Consider the following 16,318-nt stretch of genomic DNA (forward strand, 5'->3'; position numbering starts at 1 on the left):
GGATGTTGTGAACCTTGAAAGGATTCAGAAAAGATTTACAAGGATGTTGCCAGGGTTGGAGGGTTTGTGCTAGAGAGAGACGTTAAATAGACTGGGGCTGTTTTACTTGGAGCATCGAAGGCTGAGGGGTGACCTTATAGAGGTTTATAAAATCATTTGGGGCGACCTTACAGAGGGTTATAAAATCATGAGGGGCATGTAGAGGCAAAAGAGACAAAGTCTTTACCCTCGGGTGTGGGAGTCCAGAACTGGAGGACATGTTAGAGGGGAAAGACATAAGAGACTTAAGGGGCAATTTCTTTTCATGTAGAGGGTGGTACATATATGGAATGAGCTGCCAGAGGAAGTGGTGAAGGCTGATACAAAGACATCTGGATTGGTATATGAATAGGAAGGGTTTGCAAGAATATGGGCCAAATGCTGGTAGGTGGGACTAGATTGGGTTGGGATATCTGGTAGGCATGGACGGGTTGGACCGAAGGGTCTGTTTCATGCTGTACATCTCTTTGACTCTAACAACGGCTGAATGTTTCAATCAAAAATGATCTGTGGTTCAAATCATAACATCATTCATGTTCCACAACTCATTCTTGGTCCCATCCTGCAGGTTCTATGAATCCCGGTCCCTCTAAACTCCTGCAGGATCCATGTCCCTTCCTACATTAGTACCATCCTCCAGGTTCTGCAGCCCTTCCTACTTCTGTAACATGATGCAGTCTGTACAACTCTTCCCTCCTCTGCAATGTTCCCCATAAGGACAGTGGAGGCTGGTGGCATTTACAAGAGTTAAGGAGGGATATCGGGACTGGAGGATTTTGCAGGTATTAGGAATATAGGGACTAGAGGAGGGTTTACAGTTTATGAGTGTTGTAGGGACTGGAGGAAGTTACAAACATAGGGATGGTTTCACATTGGAGGATTCTGCATAAAAACTTTACATGGTTAAAGGCAGGATTCTTAGCAGTGTGCATGAAAAGAGTGATCCTGCATCCCTGAAGTTACCACTCAAGTTGAGAGGGTGTTAAGAAGGCGTATGGTGTGTTGGCTTTCATTAGCAGATATGGCTAATATCCTAAACATATTTTTCACTCCAGAACTTACTGTAGACAAAGACTAGGGAAATCAGGGAACAAGAGTAATATGTTAGACTACAATTGGAGTACTCCGCAATTCCAGTAACCCCGCTATAGGAAGGAGGTTGTGAAACTTGAGAGTGTTCAGAAAAGATTTACAAGATGTTGCCAGGGTTGTTGTTGAATAAGCTGGGACTATTTTCTCTGGAGCATCAGAGACTGAGGGGTGACCTGACAGAGGTTTATATAAACATGAGGGGCATGGATTCCCAGGGGTTGGGAAGTCCAAAACTGGAGGGCATAGGTTTAAGGTTAGAGCGGAAATGTATAAAAAGGAACCGAAGGGACATCCTTTTCGTGCACATGGTGATGCGTGTATGGAATGAGCCGAGAGAGAAAATAACGGAGACTGATACTAAGACGACATTTAAAAGGTATCTGGATGGGTATATGAATAGTAAGGCTTTAGAGGTACATGGGTCAAATGCTGGTAAATGTGATGGATTTATTTAGATCTTCTAGTCAGCATGGACGAGTTGGACCGAAGGGTCTGTTTCCAAGCTGTACATCTCTATGACTTGAAAAGAGTGTATGTTTAGAAGAGGTGGTGCTTGTGGTTTTAAAACACAAAGGTGTGGAAAGCCCCAGGACCTGATTAAGTCCATCACAGGACATTGTGGGATGCTAGGGAAGAAATTGTGGACTACCAGCAAGTGTATTTGTACCATTGACAGCCATGTGTGATCGGCTGGAAGGCTGGAGGGTGGCATAGTGGGCAGTGAAGGAGGTTTACTAATGTTACAAAGGGATCTTGATGAAATGGGTGAATGGGTTGAAAAACTGCAGATGGAATTCAATCTGATTAAATGCGAGGTAATGCATTTGGAAAAACAAACAAGGATAGAGCTTATACAATTAATGTTAGGACCTTCATTAGTGTTTTAGAGCAGAGGGACCTCCAGGTTCCAGTACATAATCCTTGAAGCTTGCATCACAGGGTGGATAAGACAGTGCTTGGCATGCCTGACTATTGCTCAGTCCATTGAATGTAGGATTTGGGATGTCATTATGATATTGTACGGACATTGGTGAGGACACTTCTGCAATACTCTGCCCAGTTCTGGTCGCCCAGTTATAGGGAGGATATTATTAACTTGAAGGGTGTTCAGAAGAGATTAACCAAGACATTGCTGTGTATGAAATGCTTGAGTTCTGAAAAATGGCTGGATATGCAGAGCTTTTTTTTCACTGGAGCCTGGAGGTTGACAGGTGACCTTATAGAAGTTTAAGAAAAAAAGCTGGTATATAGATAGAGTTAATATTCGTTGTCTTTTCCAGAGGATGAGTGAGTCTCAAGTGGAGGGGCCACATTTTTCAAGTAAGAAGAGAGAGATGTTAAAAAAAGGATATAAGGGGCAACGTGTTACACAGTGGGTGGTGTGGGTGTGGAATGAACTCCCTGAGGTGGAGGACGGTACAATTACAATGTTTAAAAGACATTCAGTTAAGTACATGGATAGGGAAGGGTTGGAGGGAATTTGGCTAGCAACAGGCAGAGTTTAGTTTGAGATTATGGTTGGTATCAACTGAAGGGTCAGTTTCCATGCTGTACAGCTCTGAACAACAATATGGTTTTGTTCCATTATTTAAGAAAGACTGTGAGGCAAAACCAGGGAACTAAAGACCAATTAGCCCAATGTCAGTGGTGGGTAAGTTGTGGAAGTGATTGTGCCAGACAGGAGTCACATGTGTTTGGAAAGGCAAGGATTGATGAAGGGTAGTCAGCACAGCTTTGTGCGTACAAAGTCAGGTCTCACTAACTTGATTGTTTTTGTTGAAGTGGTGACCGTACATTGACTACACCAATGTCAGCAGGGCCTTTGACAGGGTTTAGCATGATATACAGGTTCGTAAGATTAGATCACGTGATCAGGGAGAGCTAGCCAACTGGATACAAAATTGGCTTGACAGTAGGAGACAGAGCGTGGTGGGAGAGGGTTGTTGCTCAGAATGGAGGCCTGTGACCAGCGGTGTCCTATAAGGATCGGGGCTGGGTCCACTGATGTACATCATCTACATAAACGATTTGGTTGAGAATATTGGAGTCATTGTTAGTAATTTTGTGGATGATCAAATGAATGGTGTAGTGGGCAGTGAATACGGTTATCAAAGGGGATCTCGAACAACTGGGCCAGTGGACCAAGGCATGAAAGATGGATTTTAATTCAGGTATTGAGTTTTGGGCTAACACAATTAGTGGTACTGCCCTGGGTAGTGTTGTCCAAGAGGTGGACCAAGGGGTGCAGTTACATTGTTCTTTGGAAGAGGCATCACAGGTGGACAGGGCGGGGAAAGAGGCCTTTGGCACACTTGCCGTCATTGGCCAGCACTTTGATACATGAGTTGGAGATATTTGTAACATTGTCTTCAATATTTCCCTTGGACAGAGGAAGTTTATAAGGGGTGACCTAATAAAAGGTTTTTAATACCTTGCGGGGAGTAAGAATGGTGAATAGCCAATGGTAAGTGAGTCCAAAACTAGAGGGTATAAATGTGAGGTGAGAGAGCAAAGATTTAAAGAGGGTGCTGAGGGACAACATTATCCACAGACGATGGTGCATTGGTGGAACGAATTACCAGGGCCACATGGAGAAACAAGAACAATTACAACATGGAAACAAAATTTAGGCAGGTACATGGATAGGGGAAGGTTTAAAGGGATATGGGCCAAACACAGGCAAATGCGACTTGTTCAGTTTTGGAAAAATGGTCAGCATTGATAACTTGGACTAAAGGTTCTGTTTTCATGCTGTATGACCCTATACCCTGTTAAAGAGGAGGAGAATACTGAGATAAAGGCATGTTGTAGACACTGAAGCAAGCTATAGCGATAGGGATGGTAGTCTGGAATGTGGAACGTTTCAAATATGTGGAGGGCCTATATGAAAAGAAGGAGGTTACAGAGATAGGAACTGTTATAGGAGTTAAAAATTATTGAAGACACTGATCCTCAAGACATACCATAGGTACAGTGTCGGAGAGAGAACACAGAACAGAAAGATCCCAGGCAGCATTCCCACCCTCTCGTGGGAGTCCTGCTTTCCCCTCTGTCGTACTGATGCTCACTAAGAGAGCACAGGCCTGGATTGATAACTGTGAACTCTCTATGTTGTCTCAGTGCAATGTAAGTTAAAGTAGATATGGTGATTGAGCCAGAGGTGTTTCTGTACTGTGCTCCCCCTCCAGCACTGTATCTGTGTCATGTCCTATTAGCTGATGTTTGGAGCCCTCTCATTGCTGTCTGCTCTGTGCACTGTGAGTGATCTTACCTCACTGCAGGACTTATTGAAGGCTCCAGATCTCCCTTCCCTTTGTCTCTCTGGCTGACCAACCATCTTCAATGTGGTGACGGACGAGACACCCAGCAGTTGGGAAGTCTATTAAGTCAGGACCTTCATCAGTACCTACAGGAGACAGACAAATAGACAGAATGGAAAATTACACTGATGTGGTGAAGGTTACACATGTAGAATGGCACTGAGTCCCACAGAAATCTGGAAAATCCCAGTCTCCATCCCTGGCCTGTGCTGCTGCGACTCTCTGGAGTGGAGAATTCTGTTGGCTCAGGATGTAGAATAGCTGCAAGAGCTAGAGACACTGACAGAGGCAGCAATTAGACCCACAGTGAGGGATACCACATGGAGAGAGACTGAGTGATATCACCAGAGCGCAGGTAGGTGTCAGGATCAAACAATCATGACAAAAGAATAGGTTTAGCTTCATGACGCACTGCTATAATTGGTCAGGAATGAGCAACCTGTGAGCAGACAAAGTGATGGTCTAGTGGTAGAGCATGTATCCAAAACCTCAGCTGATGTTCAGGGAGACAGGTTTGAATCCCACCATCTGAAATGGCGGAAATTGAAATCAATAAATTCAAATATTATAATTAACAATCCACAAATATGTATGAAACCATTGCTGACGAACAAAAAACCCAAACACTTGTCCTTTCGAGGACATCTGCCCATCCTCACGTGGTCTGCACGACATCCCCACAGCAAAGTGTTTTCCAAATCCAAGTTGAAAAGGTGACGGATCGGAACAGCATGGGGATGTGGCTGAAGACAAGCAGAAAGGAACAGGATGGGATAAGATTCAACTAAAACTCTACATTAGCAATTTGGTTTGCGATAGGAAATTGTGGAAAAGAGTACCAAACTTTTATTTTCCGCATTGACAAAGTCTCTTCAATAAGGTAGCTGGATTTGTGAGATTTAATCCAGAGATGTAAACACCAGAGAGATGTGGTTATAGGGTGAACAAAAGGTGGAACATAAATATTCAATGGTTCACAAACTTGTGGAAACTCAGGCAAAATGGATGACGCTAATAATAATAGGTAACAAAGCGCGTGGGGAGTGGGTGCTGGGGGGGTCGGGGGGGGGGGGGGGGGGTATTCCTTAAAAATGAAAGGGCAAACAATGGTCACAAAATATCCTGAGCAGATAATGTTAAGGATAAGCCAGAAGATATTTAATAAGTACAGTTAGAGTAAGAGGATTCCCAACTAAGCAGTGGGGCCTGTTAGAAACCAAAGGGACAATCAGTGCATGGAGCCAGAGGAAGTAGGCGAGGTCTTCAATGAATACTTCCCATCTGTATTCACACAGGAGAAAGACATTGTAGCTGGGGATTTCAGTCGGGACGGTGAGGTTCTAGAACATATTAAAATCAATGAGGAAGAGTTAAATGTATTCACAGGCAAAAAGGTGGAGAAATTCCCAGTAACAATAAAATATATCCCAGGCTGCTTTGGGACATAAGGGAGGAGATTGCTGGGCCCTGCCAGATATATTTAAACCTTTGCTCGCCACAAGTGAAGTGACGAGTGACTGGAGGATCGCGAATGTGGTTCCTTTGTTCAAGAGCAGCAGCCAGGTAATTACAGAGCAGATTGTCTGACAGCACTGGGAGGGAAATTATTGGAAACAATTCTGAGGGACACGATGAATCAACATTCAAAAGGACAGGAATACATTAGGGATTGTCTGTATGGATTTAGTAGAGGACTGTCCTCTGTTACTGATGAAGGCATGGAGTTTATGAAGGTCTTTAACAAGGTGCCACATGGAAAGCTGGTCCAAAAGGGAAGAGCCCATGGGATCCAAGGCTAGTTGGTAAATTGGATCCACAATTGGTGGAGAGCGTCTTTCACGATTGGAAGCATTTGCCCCGTGGGTGTACCACAGGGACCTGTACAGGAACCAAAGCTGGTTATTATGTACATTAACATCCTGGCTCAGCGAACAGAACAACAACGAGCACCCGAGCTCCAAATCTTCTCACAAACGTTGAATTAACGTCTCGCATGTGAAAGCAGAAGGTATCATTAGTAGGTTTGCAGATGACATGAAAACTTAGGGTGTTGTCCACAGTGAGGGGGATGGTCTCAGTCTGTAGTCTGATATCGATCAGATGATAATCTGAGCAGAGTAATGGCAGATGGAGTTTACTTCTGATCACTGTGAGGTAATGCAATGTGGGAAGTCTAATAAGCGAACGACATACATCATGAATGGTAGGTCCTCCTGGAGTACTGAGGAATACAGGGACCTTGGTGGGCAAGTCCCTGGATGTCTGAAGGTGTCAGCACAGGTAGACAGGGCGGGGAAGAAACCTGAACTGGGAGCAGGAGGGGTCTCATATCCTGGTGGGGAGAGTTGCTGGAGCTGATCGAGAGGATTTAAACATGCCTGGCATGGGTGTGGGACCCCAAACAGTCGTAAGGTCAGAAAGAATTTTGAGGCTGGTACAGATGTTCAAGAGACCAATATAAATAGACAAGGCAGGCAAGAACATAGCAGGCAGTGAGGGAAACCTGGTGGATTAAATTGCATTTATTTCAATGCAAAGGGCGAGACAGATAACGCAGATGAACCCAGAGATGGATGGGAACATGGGACTCGGATACCATAGGTATTACAGAGACACAGCTGAGGGAGGGACCAGACTGGCAGCTCAATGTTCCAGCGGACAGATGTTACAGACAGGATAGAACATGAGGGAAAACAGGAGGCGAGCTGGTGGTTTTGATAGGAGGGAAACATCACGGCAGTACCTAGGGAGAGTATTCATGCAGGATTGCCCAGTTAAGCAATATTGGTGGAACTGAGAAATAAAAATTGGTCATCAGTTTGCTACGGTCGTACTATAGCGATAGGCAATGGGAGATGAAGGAGCAAATATGTCAGGAGATCTCAGGTACCTGTTAGAATGCAACTTTGTAACAGTAGGGGATCTTAACCTTTTCAAACCTAGACTGGGATTGCTACAGTGTTATGCATTTGGAGGGAAGGAATTTGTTAAGTATGTTCCCAAAACTCCCAGTCATTATGTAAATGGCCCAAACTGGAGAATGGGGCTAAACCTGACCTCTTGATGTATGGTCTTCGTTTTTGGCGAATACATTGTAGAGGTGTTCTTCTTCCTCAACGGAACACCCATGGGCTCACCCATCTCTGGACTCATAGCAGAAGTGGTAATGCAAAGATTAGAACAAACAGTCTAACCGCAAATTCAACCCAACTCTGGGTAAGATATGTGGATGGCACCTTTGTAATCATTAAAAACACAGAAATAGAGAACACACACCAGATCATCAACGCCACACTCACGGGAATCCGATTCACTAGAGAGGAAGAAAAGGACAACCACTCCCATTCCTAGACGTGATGGTACAGAGAACACCGAACGGAGAATTCACCACAAAGGTTTACAGGAAAGCCACACACACAGACCAAGTCCTGAACTACAAAAGCAATCACCCCAACACACACAAATGAAGTTGCATCAATACACTGTTCAAAAGGGCCACAACACACTGCAGTACACCAGAACTGCGAAAAGAGGAAGAAGAACACCTCTACAATGTATTCACCAAAAATGGATACCCGCGCAATTTCATCAACAGATGCCTAAGGGAAAGACAATGGAACGAAGACATGCTGCAACCCAAAGGACTAGCCACACTACCATACATCAAGAGGTCAGATTTAGCCCCATTCTCCAGTTTGGGCCATTTACATAATGACTGGGAGTTTTGGGAACACACTTAACAAATTCCTTCCCTCCAAACGCATAACACTGTAGCAATCCCAGTCTAGGTTTGAAAAGGTTAACTCATAACAGTGCACAAACCAACAGCCACTCTCAGACAACAACTCACCAGAACGAAGGACCCAATACCCAGTATGAGCAAAACCAATGTAGTGTACAAAATCCCATGCAAGGACTGCACAAAACACTACATAGGACAAACAGGAAGCCAGCTAACAATCTGTATCCATGAACACCAACTAGCCACGAAACGACACGACCAGCTATCCTTAGTAGCCACACACGCAGATGACAAGCAACATGAGTTCGACTGGGACAACACTACTATTATAGGACAAGCCAAACAGAGAACAGCCAGGGAATTCCTAGAGGCATGGCACTCATCCACAGATTCAATGAATAAGCACATCGACCTGGACCCAATATACCGGCCACTGCAGCGGACAGCTGGAACTGACAACCGGAAGTGGCAGAGACCACAATAAATGCCGGAGGAAACATCACAGAAGCGCTTCACAGGAGGCTCCCAAGCACTGAGGATGTCACCTAGACAGGGGACGAAATGTCTGCAACACAAATTCCCAGCTCGGCGAACAGAAGCACAACAACAAGCACCCGAGCTACAAATCTCACAAACTTTAAATCTGACCTCCCCTTGGGAAACAAGGTAGGGACCGGGATGAAGGTATTAGTGGGGGAGCATTTTGGAAAGTCACCACAATTGTATCAGTTTGAAAATAGCAATGGAAAAGGACAGAGCTGGTCCACAAGTTCAAGTTATACAATGGAGCAAGATAGTATTCGTCAAGAATTTTTAAAGTAGATTTGGGGAGGCTATTTTCAGGTAAAGGGAAGTCTGGCAAGTAGGAATATTTTAATATCGAAATAAAAGGAGCGTTCAGCGCCAGCGTGTTCCTGTTAGTGTGCAGCTCAATACTGACTGAATTAGGAAACACTGGCTGAGTTTCGAGGCTCTGGTCAAGGAAAAAGGGGTCACATGTCAGATATAACTGGCTGACTCAAGTGAATCCCTTCAGAGCATCGGGGCTGTAGAAATACACTTAGGGTGGAAATCAGGAATGTAAAAGGGGGACATGAGATAGCTTTGGCAGAGGCAGTTAAGGAGAATCCAAAGAGATTCTGTAAGTATATTAAGAGCAAAAGAAGAGAAAGGGACAAACCCGGTCTCCTTAATGATCAATGAAGCCAACGATGTATGAAACTACAAGGTCCGAAAAAAATATTTCACTTTGGAACTTACTAAGGATAAAGACTGGGGCACTCAGAGAACTAAACAGTGTTTGGCCTGACTACTATTGGAATACTGTGTATAATTCTGGTCTCAATGCCATCGGAAGGATGTTGTGGAACATGAAAGGGTTCAGAAGAAATGACCAAGGATGTTGCCAGGGTTGGAGAGTTTGCGCAACAGGGAAAAGCCTGAATAGGCTGGGGCTGTTTTCATTTGAAAATGGGAGGCTGAGGAGTTAACATCGAACATAGAACAGTACAGCACAGAACAGGCCCTTCAGCGCACGATGTTGTGCTGACCATTGATCCTCATGTATGCACCCTCAAATTTCTGTGACCATTTGCATGTCCAGTAGTCTCTTAAATGTCCCCCAGTGACCTCGCTTCCACAACTGCTGCTGGCAACACATTCCATGCTCTCACAACTCTCTGTGTAAAGAACCCGCCCCTGACATCCCCTCTATACCTTCCTCCAACCAGCTTAAAACTATGACCTCTCGTGTTAGTCATTTCTGCCCTGGGAAATAGTCTCTGGCTATCGACTCTATCTATGCCTCTCATTATCTTGTATACCTCAATTAGGTCCCCTCTCCTCCTCCTTTTCTCCAATGAAAAAGGTCCGAGCTCAGTCAACCTCACCTCATAAGATAAGCCCTCCAGTCCAGACAGCATCCAGGTAAACCTCCTCTGAACCCGCTCCAAAGAATCCACATCTTTCCTATAAAAGGGCGACCAGAACTGGACGCAGTATTCCAAGTGCGGTCTAACCAAAGTTTTATAGAACTGCAACAAGATCTCACAACTCTTAAACTCAATCCCTCCGTTAATGAAAGCCAAGATACTATATGCTTTCTAAACAACCCAGTCCACTGGTGTGGCCATTTTAAGGGATCTACGTACCTACACCCCAAGATCCCTTTGTTCCTGCACACTACCAAGAATCCTATCCTTAATCCTGTACTCAGCTTTTAAATTCAACCTTCTAAAATGTATCATCTCGCATTTATCCAGGTTGAACTCCATCTGCCACCTCTCAGCCCATCTCTGCATCCTGTCAATGTCACGCTGCAGCCTACAACAGCCCTCTATACTGTCAACGACACCTCCAACCTTTGTGTCGTCTGCAAAATTGCTGATCCAACCTTCAATCCCCTCATCCAAGTCATTAATAAATTAATAAATTACCTGAGATCCCTGATAAAGGTGTTTAAAATCATGATGGTCATCGATAGGGTCAATAGACAAGGTCTTTTTCCCAGGCTGGGGGATTCCAAACCGACAGGGTATAGCTTTAAAGTGCGAGGGGAACTTTTCAAAGGGACCTAAAGGACAACTGGTTCCCACAGAGTGTATGGAATAAGCTGCCAGAGGAAGTAGTGGAGGCTGATAGAAATACATTTAAAAGGCATGTGGATGGGTGTCTGAATAGAAAGGGTTGAGGGATATTGGCAAAATTGTGGCACATGTGACTAGATATGTCATGCAGGAGTTGGTCCGAAGGATCCGTTTCCATGCTATAGATCTCAATGACTCAATGTCTTGAAATGAGTCTGCATTATCGAAGAGGAGGTACTTGAAGTTTTAAAACACAAAGATGGTTAAATCCCCAGGACCTGATCAGGACATTGTGGGAAGCTGGTGAAGAAATTGTAGGGCCCCAGCAGAGATATTTGTACCATGTGTGATAGGCTGGTAGACTGGAGGGTGGCATTGTGGACAGTGAAGGAGGTTTTCTGAGATTACAAAGGGATCCTGATGAAATGTGTGAATGGCTGAAAAACTGTAGATGGAGTTCAATCTGAATAAATGCGAGGTAATGCATTTGGTACAACAAACACGGGCAGGGCTTATACAATTAATGGTAGTGTTGTAGAACAGAGGGGTTCAGGTACGTAATTCTTTGAAGTTTGCACCATGGAGAGACAGGATAATTTAAAACAAGGTGCTGGCCTCACTTGCTTTCATTGTTCAGTCCTTTGGATATAGGAGTTGGGAAGTTGCATTGAGATTATACAGGTCATCGGTGAGGCCTCTTCTGGAATATTGTGTCCAGTTCTGGTCGCCCAGTTATAGGAAGGATATTATTAGGCTGGAAAGGGTTGGGAGGAGATTTACTGGGATGTGGCTGGGTATGCAAGGATTCAGTTATGAAGAAAGGCATTGAAACCTGAATGTTGACAGATGACCTCAGAGAAGTTTATAAAATAATTAGGGAGATAGATAGAGTTAATGGGAGCTGTCTTTTCTCATTGACAGGGGAGTTTCAAGACTAGAAGCTACATTTTTAAGTGTAAGAGGAGAGACATTAAACAAAAAAGACATGAGGGGCACACTGTTACACAGAGAGTGGGTTGTGTGTGGAATGAACTTCCCAAGGAAGGGGTGAACATGGGGACAATTACAATGTTTAAAAGACATTAGTATTAGTACAGGTTTGAAAGGTTTGAAGGGATATGATCCAGGAACAGGCAGGTGGGACGAGATCAGTTTTAGAGTATGGTTAGCGTTAACCGAACAGTGTGGTATGACTCTGACTATGATTATAATGTTGTGTCATTAATTAAGAAAGGCTGCAAGAGAAAGCCAGGGAACTACAGACTGATGATCCAGACATCAGGGTGGGTCAGTTGTTGGAGGTCATTCTGAGAGGTGGGACTTACATGCATTTGGAAAGACAAGGACTTATTACAGACAGCCAGCATGGCTTTGTGTGTGGGATAACATGTCTCACAAACTTGACTTGAGTTTGTCCAAGATGTGACCAAGAACATAGATGGAGGCAGAGCAACAGACATTGTTTCTGGCTTCAGCAAACCCTTGGTCAGTGTGTAGCATGATACATTGGTTAGTAAGGGTAGGTCACAATGGAACAGAGAGAGCGAGCCAACTGGATACAAAATGGGATGACAGTGGGAGACAGAGGGTGGTGGGAGAGGGTTGTTGTTCGGATTGGAGGTCTCTGATCAGCGGTGTGCTGGAAGGATCGGGGCTGGGTCCACTGCTATGCACCATTTGAGTGAAAATATAGGTGGCCCTGTTCGTATGTTTGTGGATACTAAGATTAGTGGAAGAGTGAGCAGTGAATACAGTTATCGAAGAGGATGGTAATCAACTGGGCCAGTTGGCCAAGGAATGAAAGATGGAGTTTAATTCTGGTGTTGAATTTAATTCAGACAAACCAGGGAGGACTTACACGGTTTTTGGTAGGGTCCTGGGCAGTGTTGTCGAACAGAGACAGACCAAGGGGTGCAGTTACTTTGTTCCCTGGAACTGGCATCACAGGTGGACAGGGTGGGGAAATCAGCATTTGGCACACTTGCCATCAGTGGCCAGAGAACTGAGTACATGAGTTGGAGATATTTGTAGCATTGTCATCAATATTTCTCCTGGGCAGAGGAGGCCACGGGTTGACCTTAAAAAGGTGTATGAAACAATGTAGGGCCTAAGTAAGGTGAATTGCCAAAGGTAGGTAAGTGCAAAGCTGGAGGCATAAACACGAGGTGAGAGAGTAAGGATTTAAAGAGGGAGCTGAGGGGCAACATTATCCACAGAGGATGGTGCATAGACGGAATGGACTGCCAGAGGAAATGGTAAAAACAAGTACAATTACAACATGGAAAAGACACTTGGGCAGGTACATGGAGCGGAGAAGATTTGAAGGGAGATGGGCCAAACACAGGCAAACGTGACTCATTCCGTTTAGGAAACCTCGAACAAAGAGTCAGGCAGCACAGAAACAGAATCAATGTCTCAGTTGTTGGAGGAGAAGACTATCGATACAAGGCATATTGTTGAGACTGAAGCCAATTACAGCGATATGGACAGTCGTCTGGACTGGAGGTTTCAAATATGTGAAATAATTGGTGAGAGGGGAGGAGATGACAGAGATAGGAACTGTTATAGGAGTTAGAATGATTGAAGACACTGGTCCACAAGACGAGCCATAGACACAGTGTTGGAGAGGGAATAGGGAACAGAAAGATCCCAGGCAGCATTACTACCCTCTCGTTGCAAGCCTGCACTCCCCTCTGTTGGCCTGGTGCTCACCAAGACAGCACACACCTGGGTTGAAAACTGGGAACTGCCGATTCTATCTCAGTACAACAAAACTTCAAGTAGTGAGGTGATGATTGAGCGTGAGATGTGTCTGTATGGTGCTTCCCCTCCAGCACTATAGCAACAGTCATGTCCTGTTAGCTGATGTTTGGACCCCTCTCATTGCTCTCTGCTCTGTGCACTGTGAATGATCTTACCTGGCAGCAGGATTTATTGATGGCTCCCGACCTCCCTGACCTTTGTTTCTCTGGCTGACCAACCATCTTCCCAACCAGCAGTTGGCAAGTCTATTGAGTCAGGAACTCCCTGAGGACCTGTAGAAGACACAGAAATAGGCACAATAGGAAATTAGACTGATGCTGTGAGGGTTACACATGTAGAATGGCACTGAGCCCATAGAGATCTGGAAAATCCCCGTCTCCATCCCTGGCCTGTGCTGCTGCATCTCTCTGGAGTGGAGAATTCTGTTGGCTCAGGATGTGGAATAGCTGCAAGAGTGAGAGACGCTAACAGAGGCAGCAATTAGACCCACACAGTGAGGGATCCCACACGGAGAGATATCACCAGAGTTCAGGATCAAACAATTGTGCAGGAAGAAAGGGTTTTGATTCATGTTGCACTGGGATGCGCAACCTGTGAGAAGACAAAGTGATGGCCTAGTGGCATTATTGTGAGGCAATTTATCCAGAAACTCAGTAAATATTCTCTGGACACAGGTTCAAATCCTGCCATTGCAAACGATTGAATGTGAATTAAATGCTTAAAAAATGTCATTTAAAACCTGTAAGTGAATATTAAACAATTACTGAGGTTAAGTAAAATCCATCGGGTGTATTCCTGTCTTTAGTGAAGTAATCTAAGATGGGATTGGGATTTCACAGGTATTACAGAAACAACAGCTGAGGGAGGGACAGGACAGGCAGCTCAATGTTCCAGGGGACAGATGCTGCAGGAAGGACAGAAGGGGAGCTGAGAGAGGAGGAGAGCTGCTGGTTCTGATTGGGTGAAACATCCCAGCAGGACTGAGAGAGGATATTCCTGCAGGATCGCCCAGTGAAGCTGTGTTCGTGGAATTAATCAATAACAATGGGGCTTCCCTTTCCTCTGATTGTTCTACAGACCCCCAGAGCCCCGCCCTCCTGCACCTTGACCTTCTCAAGATGGCGGGCATTAGCGCTCACTCTTCCCTTAAACAAATGGCGGCCGTGACCCTGGCCCGCTTCCCTGATCAGAGACCGCCACCTCCTTACCCGGGCCTGGAGGGTCTTTTTCGGGTTTTTTTAACCCGTATCCAGGACTACAAAGTCTCTCCGCTCCTTTCTCCCAGCGAGGCTCCCATACACCGGCTCTGAGCGCCGCTCTCTGATGCTGATCGCAGCCGTTGCCGGAAAAAGCTGTTCCTCGCCTCCCTCTCTGTGTGTCCTGATCAATGTGACACTGCGCATGCTCTGCATTGAAACCAAATTGCGCATGCGTCTGAAGTTATCGGTGAGTTTATAGAGAATATTTCTATCTGCACAGAATCATGGGTGAAATATTAGACATTAACAATTGCTCTGTCGAGTTATAGTCACAGACATGTCTAGCATGTGAATAGACTGTTCGGTTCAATTCAAACATACCGGCCAGGTATGTAAATTACCAACCGTTCTGGGAGTTTGAAAATAAGTTCTTATTCGAGTTGCGTGAAACGATTGGAAATATGTACGTTATCAGATTTACATTTCAACTATTTCTTAAAATCTCTGATTGATTTATGAGAAAGGTTTAATGCTCTACTATGTAGTGAGAATGATCAATCCTGCAAAACAGTTTGCTTTCTGACTAATCCTGAAACGATCACTCCCCAGAATGCTTTGGCACCGCTCCTCATTCACTCCCAATTCCTCCCAATTGCAGAGTTGATTCAGGCTAAGCATAAGAAACATTAAGGGACAAGGGAATTTAGAGTCGATGCTTGTTATGCGGTAAATTACCCCGAATCTTGGACCAAGAGGCCAGAGTTCAATTCACAGCTTGTGCAGGTGTGTAAGAAAAACATTGAACAGGTTCATTCGGAAAAATAAGGGAAGTCCGGAGCAGAGCTAAAACAATAGAAAATGCATACGATGTGGTGGAGCTCTCAATGCTCAGATGATTTTAGTCTTTACCAAGTGTTTCAGGACCCCCGTGGGTCCCAGTACAGACTGTTTCACTCCTCCTAGTGCACAGCCAGGTATCACGATTGTGGGGCAAAGTGTTGTGGTGGGATATAGAGGTGTTTTTTTTGGAAGGCACTCTGTTTTGGAGGTGAAAATAATTGAGAAGGAGAAGGGTTTTGTATGGAGTTACCTGTTCCCCTTCTGTCACAGCATCTTATTATGGCCCTGCCTATACCTTGTACAGGTACATGTTTGGTAGTGATCAGTGACATTTCGTAAGCTCACAATACAGATCTGTCACTCTGTTTAAGACAGATGAAATCTCTTGTAGCACTTTAGTCATAGAACAATACAGCACAGAACAGGCCCTTCAGTCCTCGATGTTGCGCCGACCTGTAAACTATTCTCAGCTCATCCCCCTACATGATTCCAAAATCACTCGTACTTATCTAAAGGATTATTTAAATCTAATGTGGCTGAGTTAACTACATTATCAGGTAGTGCATTCCATGCCCTAACCACAGTCTGACTAAAGAACCTGCCTCTGACATCTGTCTTAAATCTATCACCCCTCAATTTGTCTTTATACCTCCTCATACACATTGATATCCTAGGAAAAAGACTTTCACTGTATACCCTATCTAAGCCTCTGATCATCTTGTATGTCTCTATTAATTC

General features: G+C 44.7%; 1 long non-coding RNA gene across 6 annotated transcripts in view; it reads right to left on the reverse strand.

Moving 5' to 3' along the window:
* The window catches only part of LOC140455524 (uncharacterized), a 110,376-nt gene extending 95,448 nt beyond the window's left edge, over window positions 1–14,928 (reverse strand). For 5 of the 6 annotated variants that reach the window (XR_011952907.1, XR_011952903.1, XR_011952902.1 and 2 more), the window contains exons 1-3: window positions 14,750–14,928; window positions 13,697–13,813; window positions 4,403–4,537 (exon numbers count right to left, since the gene is read on the reverse strand). This is a non-coding gene — a long non-coding RNA (uncharacterized lncRNA). The remainder of the gene's footprint in view (window positions 1–4,402; window positions 4,538–13,696; window positions 13,814–14,749) is intronic. The other variant, XR_011952905.1, reaches the window with a different exon arrangement.
* Window positions 14,929–16,318: the final 1,390 nt, after the last annotated feature.

This window comes from Chiloscyllium punctatum, chromosome 30 (assembly GCF_047496795.1).
Source record: "Chiloscyllium punctatum isolate Juve2018m chromosome 30, sChiPun1.3, whole genome shotgun sequence".
NCBI classification, from domain to species: domain Eukaryota; kingdom Metazoa; phylum Chordata; class Chondrichthyes; order Orectolobiformes; family Hemiscylliidae; genus Chiloscyllium; species Chiloscyllium punctatum.